The following is an 8,212-nucleotide window of genomic DNA, read 5'->3' as shown; positions in this document are numbered from 1 at the left end:
AGCCTGATCTGCTGGCAGCTCACTCACAGCTGGTGGGCTGGCAGTTGACTCATGACTATTCCTTGAAATTCCCTTTCAAGCAGGGTGCAAGTCCACCAAATTCAAATCCATGTTCCTACCACTTCAAGCAGGGTGCAAGGCCATCAAATTCAAGTGCAGTTTCCTACCACTTCAAGCAGGGTGTAAGGCCACTGAATTCAAGTGCAGTTTCATACCACTTCAAGCTGGATCCAAGGCCACCAAATTCAGTGCAGTTTCATACCACTTCAAGCAGGGTGCAAGGCCACCAAATTCAAGTGCAGTTTCATTGCACTTCAAGCAGGGTGCAAGGCCACCAAATTCAAGTGCAGTTTCATTGCACTTCAAGCAGGGTGCAAGGCCACCAAATTCAAATGCAGCTTCATACCATTTCATGCAGGGTGAAACCACCATAAAATCAAACAAAACACCAAACTCACAATTCAGTAGACATTCAGTGTGTTCAGTTGATTCACAACTCTATCTGAGTCGTAACCTCTCCCTCCCCCATCATGCAGAGACTGAGCCACACCCACACTTCCGGGTTTTATAACCCCTGCCCCTCCCACCGGAAAAGGTGTGGCTTTCATGGCGTGATTGACAGGAGAGAGATTCTCACCATTTTTTAAACACTAATAACACTTTTATTTTTCATTGATGGAAAGAATTCTCTGCACCTGTTCAGCAGGACTGAGTAAGATGGCCAAAAATCACAGCCGTAATTGGTAGTGTTTTATCGAAAATCAATATACAGTGCAAACAGGAAGTAAGTGCATTTGCAGTAGTGCCTTTCAACTTCAAGCCAAAGCACGCAAGCCACCATTTGCAGTAAATAGTTCCTTTCAAAGCTCCCAAGCCACCATTTGCAGTTAGTAGTGCCTTTCAACTTCAAGCCAAAGTACCCAAGCCACCATTTTCAGTAAGTAATGCCTTTCAACTTCAAGCCAAGGCACCCAAGCCACCATTTGCAGTAAGTAGTGCCTTTCAAGCCACCATTTGCAGTAAGTAGTGCCTTTCAACTTCAAGCCAAATCACCCAAGCCACCATTTGCAGAATGTAGTGCCTTTCAACTTCAAGCCACCATTTGCAGTAAGTAGTGCCTTTCAACTTCAAGCCAAAGTACCCAAGCCACCATTTTCAGTAAGTAATGCCTTTCAACTTCAAGCCAAGGCACCCAAGCCACCATTTGCAATAAGTAGTGCCTTTCAACTTTAAGCCAAAGCACCCAAGCCACCATTTGCAGTAAGTAGTGCCTTTCAACTCATGCCAACATTTGCAGTAAGTAGTGCTTTTCAACTTCAAGCCAAAGCACCCAAGCCACCATTTGCAGTAAGTAGTGCCTTTCAACTTCAAGCCAAAGCACCCAAGCCACCATTTGCAGTAAGTAGTGCTTTTCAACTTCAAGCCAAAGCACCCAAGCCACCATTTGCAGTAAGTAGTGCCTTTCAACTTCAAGCCAAAGCACCCAAGCCACCATTTGCAGTAAGTGGTGCCTTTCAACATGTGGGGGCGCTGTCCTGTGCACGGCTGCCCAGCCAGCAGCTGTCTGTCTCTTTATCTTTTTATTTTTATTTTAAGTTAGTTAAAGTGTTTTGTTGGAGGTCTAGACTTTATTGTGTGGGGGGGGGGAAGGGAGAAACTACCTTTCAGGGTCCCTACTTGGTCGGAGAGGCAGCTTTTCTCCAGGCTGCAGCTTCGACCCGTCCTCGCGGCCTACCAGCGGGCCTGGAGCGGCGTTTCCTGTCGGGGACCGCCCAGAACCACGGCTTTCGGCGGCGGCATAGCGCTGGAGCGCTATCGCGGAACAGGCGATGCCTTGCCTGGGTCGCCGTGCTGGAGCTCCAGTTAGCTGAGACCGCCGGGAACAACATCGCGGAGCTGCGGGCTGAGGAGCGGCCAGCTGCGGGCGGCGGCGCTGAACTTAACATCGGGAGCCTGGGATCTCTAGATGAGATCACCAGTGGTGGAGCTCCAACCGGCGCGGCCTTGTTGGCTTCGGAAGCCGCGGTCTCCAGTACGGAAGCGGCCGTTCCAGGGTTCCCAAGCCACTGGGAGGACTCTCCGGACGACGGAGCAACATCACCCGGCGAGAACGGCCTGGAACATCGGGCCTCCGTAGAGGCAACTGTGGAGGCCTCAATAGGCCCGACTATGGGTGAACTGGGGTTGGGGACTGGACTTTGTGCCTTCCCTTATGGTGGGAGCCATTGTGGGGGATGTTCTATGTGTTTAAGACTCTCATTGGTGTTATGTCTGTATTCTTTATTTGTGTGCTGCAAAATGGCAAAAAGCATTTCACTTCACTACACCTAGGTGTATGTGAATGTGACTAATAAAATACCTCTGATACCTTTGATACTTCATGCCACCAAGTAGTGCCTTTCAACTTCAAGCCAAAGCACCCAAGCCACTATTTGCAGTAAGTAGTGCCTTTCAACTTCAAGCCAAAGCACCCAAACAACCATTTGTAGGCTGTGCCTTTTTACTTCAAACAAACCATATTTTTATTTTCAAACCACATTAAGGGGACTCACAGTTGTGCAGATATTTGTTCAGTGTTATTCAGAGCTCAGAGAGACGTCACCCTTGGCTTCATCCATCTTGCAGAGATTGAGTGAGGCACACCACTTCCTGGTTTTATAGCAGGGGCAGCAGAGAGAGTGGTGAATTTTTTTAAAACATTAATATCTCTCTGATTTGTCATCGATGGGAAAAATCCTTTACACCCGGATGGCGGAGGGGGGCTCTCAGCGAGGTGGCCAAAAATGACGGCCATAGGTGGAGGCGTTCTGTCGGAAATTGCAGCACAGTGGGCCAAAAGCGGTCAAGATCAGAGTTTTAGTAATATACTAGACCAAGTGCAGACCCGTTGGGTCTGCTCCCCCAATGGTGTGATCCCCCAACCCAATATTCCACCAATATTGCACCCGTCTCCTCCATTGGAACTGAGCCCGTTGCCAAATGTAAGTTTCCAGCACTCCCCTGCCTCCCTCAATTGCAGCCCTCCCCTGCCTGCTGCAGCAGTGAAAAGTTCAGTGTTCCTCTCTTACAACTTTGTTTCGAAGTGTGTTGGAAGCTGATGTAAATGGAGAAGCCTGTTTATTTTTGAAATAGGGGGGGGGGGGGGGGAGAAGGATTTGATTAAAAACATGTACTTCAACACGACGAAATGAAATGAGGAGCGGATACTTAGAAAGAAAAGCGAAATCTCTACCGAAATGGAAAATATCTCGTAGATTCTGCGTCCGGTTTCGGAGTTGCGGAGGGTCAAAGGATGCCGCCGTACGGCGGCAGGCGGACTAATTTGAGTTTTATATATATATAGATAGATAAAGATAAGATAGATAGATAGATAGATAGATAGATAGATAGATATAGATAGATAGATAGATAGATATAGATATGTGTTCTTCTTTTATTGTTCCGCTGCTGGCAAATTCATTTCTCTGCACTTTATAAAACTTGACTTGAATTGAGTACCCGTGATGGACTGGGCAATGTTAACCACTTTTTGTAATCTTCATTCCTGGGTGCTGGAATTGCTGAACCAGTCCGTGATGCAACAGATAATACTTTTTCTACCACACACCTTTACTTCAAGAGAGTATTTGTCAATCTTTATGTTAGACTTTAGAGATACAGTAAGGATCTTTGCCCCACTGGGTCCACTCTGCACACCAGCACTATCCTACACAATAGGGACAATTTACAAACCTGGACGTCTTTGGAACGCGGGAGGAAACCGGAGGCAAATCATTCATTCATGAATTTCATTCATTCATTCAACCTATCTCTCTCCTTCTACAAAATCCTAATATTGTGAATAAAATATCAATTAACACAAAGGCTGGTGGGACAGGATCAAGGGTTTGGTTTAGTCCAGGGGTCAGCAACCTTTTTTGCATATCGTAACTATCATAATGTTTAAGAAACATTTAGACAGGTACATGGATCGGACAGGTATAGAGTACAGTCATAAGTTCACAACACGATGGTAGCCTGAAATTTGGCAAAATTGTCTGCAATTTGGTAATCACACGCTGAGAAGCTTTGATACAAAAAAATGGGAATAGATAGCATTGCACTCAATAAATTCGGAAACGTATTTGCATTAAGGTGAAGGAAGGAACTGCAGATGCTGGTTTAAACCGAAGATAAACACAAAAAGCTGGAGCAACTCAGCGGGTCAGACAGCATCTCTGGAGAAAAGGAATAGGTGACGTTTCGGGTCGAGAGCCTTCTTCTGATCGGCTGAGTTACTCCAGCTTTTCATGTCTATCCTTGACATTAATCGTGAAGATCGAAGAACTGCCCTGAATTATGTCTGATCCAGCGTACAGAGGGTTTGAGATTTTGTTTGGGTTACAGGTAATCCTTTAGCAAGGAAAATCCGTCAACCTTCTGCAAGATTAGCTCCGTCTAAAACCCCAGATAAAATGTTCAGGGCAGGGTGGTGTAATGTACAGGAGATGAATCGCAGAGGTGCTACCAAAGCAATTCCGATTGTTGTATTTACCGCAGTCTTTCTTACTATCGTTAGAGCGCTTATACATTTTTTAAAAAGAATTAAAGTGTGGAGCTGCTGCATTTACGAAGAACCCTGCGATTATAGCAGAGCAGTACACTCCGCTTGTAGATGACGCCGCCATGACAGAAGCCGCTTACGGGAATGTCGCTGAAGATTACCCATCAGCTACTACGGCCTTTTCGTGGAGTGAACCATCTTGCTCCGCTCTAAGATCTTTGCTTTGAACTAGTGTCACTGTCACAGTGAGGAAATATTATATAATAGAATTGTTCAGATAACAACTTTCGTGCGAAGACCCTATGTTAAGTTGTAAGAAAAGCTTAAATTTTCAGAAATACATGTCCCCACAAAGAAATAAAGTAGAAAGGACACACATACAGAACAGATGGCTTATCATAACATGGAAATATTGATCTGAATAGGCATAGCTTTGTTTGCTTTGTAGCAGCTATAACGCTGTCAGAAGTTGTATTTGGTTTAGTTTGGTGTTTAGGGTATATGGTGTTAATGGCGTCTCTTCCCAGGACATGGGCACCATTTGTTCTTTCTTTGTGACACATCTTTGAGCTCGGGTGTGTCATAAAGAGGGTTTATGGTTGTTTCTGATGGGCATTAGGCAGCAAGGCTAGATAATAGGCTGTGATATGGTTTGTGCTGTTTAAATGTACTTATGTTGAGATAAGAGATAAGGCATAGGTGATGGTTGAGTGACCTTTGTATGAGGGTGATTTCTTATGTTTATAGAAAATTGAGAAAGTAACTCTGTTTTGATCTAAGCCAAACTTGGGGTCTGCATATAGTAATCTTCTATTTGCTGTGTGGAATGTTATTAGCGAGGGTCGTAAAGAGGCCTTACATTCCTTTCGTCCAGAGATAGAAGGGGGAGGTTGTAATTCAGAATAAAACTCAACCCAAGCTTGGTAAGAAGCAATTATAATTGATCAAGTGCGATAAGTATGTGGCCTTTGTGTGCTTGCAGTTGGGAATTGTGTGATTAGAAATAACTTAAGTCTTTATCACTTTGTAAGAATGGGGCAAAACTCATATTTAATCTTTGTGACTGTATTTTAACTATGTAGTTGCAGGGAAATTATTTGTGAAGTATATTGTGTTTTAATTAGGATTGTAAGTATTAGACTTTGTTTAAATCTGAAGTTTTAGAAATAACTTTATTTTCCAAAAGTGAAAATATATGATTTGTGTGTATGTATTGTGTGATTGCTGTATGATGTATATTTTATATTCTGAGAAGTGGTCTCTGAGAATTGATTTTAAATTTCTGTGGTTTTACTTCATTAAAGTTAAATGATTTTGAGCAAAGAGGGTAAAGAAAACCACAGAGGAAGCAAGGGTTATAAAGAGGCCAGAAAGGGGAAAATCATGTGACTACACGTGTTGTCAATCACTGGAAAGGATTTAGTTGATTGGTTAATGCAAATAAACCAATGTATGGTAAACCATAATGATTGGCTAATAGTTTGCCACACCTTCTGTACCATAATTGTCTAATACCTATATAATGCGTTAAGTTTGTACCAAAATTACTAGCTCTTTAGACCTGCCCTAGAGCTTCCAGCTGTGTTGGAAGGTTTAAAGAATTATCCAGCGCTATCAGAATAAAGAATCGATTTCAACAGCAGCAATGGTTTGAATCAAGTTTTCTTGAATTAGACTGGCAAAAGAACTCAGTTTAACAACAGTAACAGCGACTACAATATCCGCCAAACAGCGATGTCGTAACCAGCAGATCACCTGTTTTTGTTTTGGTAACTGTTGCACGAGGGATGCATAGAATGGCCACCAGGTGCTAACACCCTGCCCTGTGTCCAAACACCTCCTTGCACCCATTTGAGAAGGGAGATAGGCCCTAGATTTAAGGTCTGAGGGAGAGGTTTTAAAGTTTAATGGGGCGGTGGTGACGGTGGAGGAAGGTATAATAGTGGTAATTAATAGGCTTTTACATAGAAAAGACATGGAAATGGAGGGAAGGATCAGTGAGATTAGTTTATTGTGGCTTCATATTCAGCATAGACATTGTGGGTTGAAGTGCCTGTTCTGTGCTCTAAAAGTGCAGGGCAAGTTGAGGTGGGTGTTTGGAACCTGCTGGCTGGGGTGGTGGTTTAAACAGTGGTTGGTGTTTGAGGCTTTTAGATAGATATGTGGCTATGCAGGGAATGGAGGGATATGGAGCACATGCAGGCAGAAATAACTAGTTAAACATGGCATTACGTTCAATGCAGATATTGTGGGTCAAACAGCCTGTTGCTCCGTTGTACTAAACTCCAGATTCAGGGACAGGTTCTTCCCAGCTATTATCAGGCAACTGAACCGCCGTATAAACAACTAGAGAGCGGTCTTGAGCTACCATCTACCTCAATGGACATTACTGGACTTTATCTTGCACTAAACGTTATTCACATTATTCCTTTTATCATGTATCTCTACACTGTGGACACAAAACACAGGCCCCGCTTGCAGAACACAGAACACAGAACACAGCCCCCACTTGCAGAACACAGAACACAGCCCCCACTCACAGAACACAGCCCCCACTCACAGAACACAGCCCCCACTCACAGAACACAGCCCCCCACTCACAGAACACAGAACACAGCCCCCACTTGCAGAACACAGAACACAGCCCCCCACTCACAGAACACAGCCCCCACTCACTGAACACAGCCCCCACTCACAGAACACAGCCCCCACTCACAGAACACAGAACACAGCCCCCACTTGCAGAACACAGAACACAGCCCCCACTCACTGAACACAGCCCCCACTCACAGAACACAGAACACAGAACACAGCCCCCGCTCACAGAACACAGCCTCCGCTCACAGAACACAGCCCCCACTCACAGAACACAGCCCCCACTCACAGAACACAGCCCCCACTCACAGAACACAGAACACAGCCCCCACTCACAGAACACAGCCCCCACTCACAGAACACAGAACACAGCCCCCGCTCACAGAACACAGCCCCCACTCACAGAACACAGCCCCCGCTCACAGAACACAGCCCCCACTCACAGAACACAGCCCCCACTCACAGAACACAGCCCCCACTCACAGACACACAGCCCCCGCTCACAGAACACAGCCCCACTCACAGAACACAGAACACAGCCCCCACTCACAGAACACAGCCCCCACTCACAGAACACAGAACACAGACCCCACTCACAGAACACAGCCCCCGCTCACAGAACACAGCCCCCACTCACAGAACACAGAACACAGCCCCCACTCACAGAACACAGCCCCCACACACAGAACACAGAACACAACCCCCGCTCACAGAACACAGCCCCCACTCACAGAACACAGAACACAGCCCCCACTCACAGAACACAGCCCCCGCTCACAGAACACAGCCCCCGCTCACAGAACACAGAACACAGCCCCCACTCACAGAACACAGCCCCCACTCACAGAACACAGAACACAGCCCCCACTCACAGAACACAGAACACAGCCCCCACTCACAGAACACAGCCCCCACTCACAGAACACAGAACACAGCCCCCACTCACAGAACACAGCCCCCGCTCACTCACAGAACACAGCCCCCGCCCACAGAGCCCGGCCCCCACTCACAGAACACAGCCCCTGCTCACAGAGCCCGGCCCCCGCTCACAGAACACAGCCCCCACTCACAGAA

Source organism: Leucoraja erinacea, chromosome 12 (assembly GCF_028641065.1).
Source record: "Leucoraja erinacea ecotype New England chromosome 12, Leri_hhj_1, whole genome shotgun sequence".
Taxonomy (NCBI): Eukaryota; Metazoa; Chordata; class Chondrichthyes; order Rajiformes; family Rajidae; genus Leucoraja; species Leucoraja erinaceus.
Note: the sequence above shows the minus strand (reverse complement) of the source record.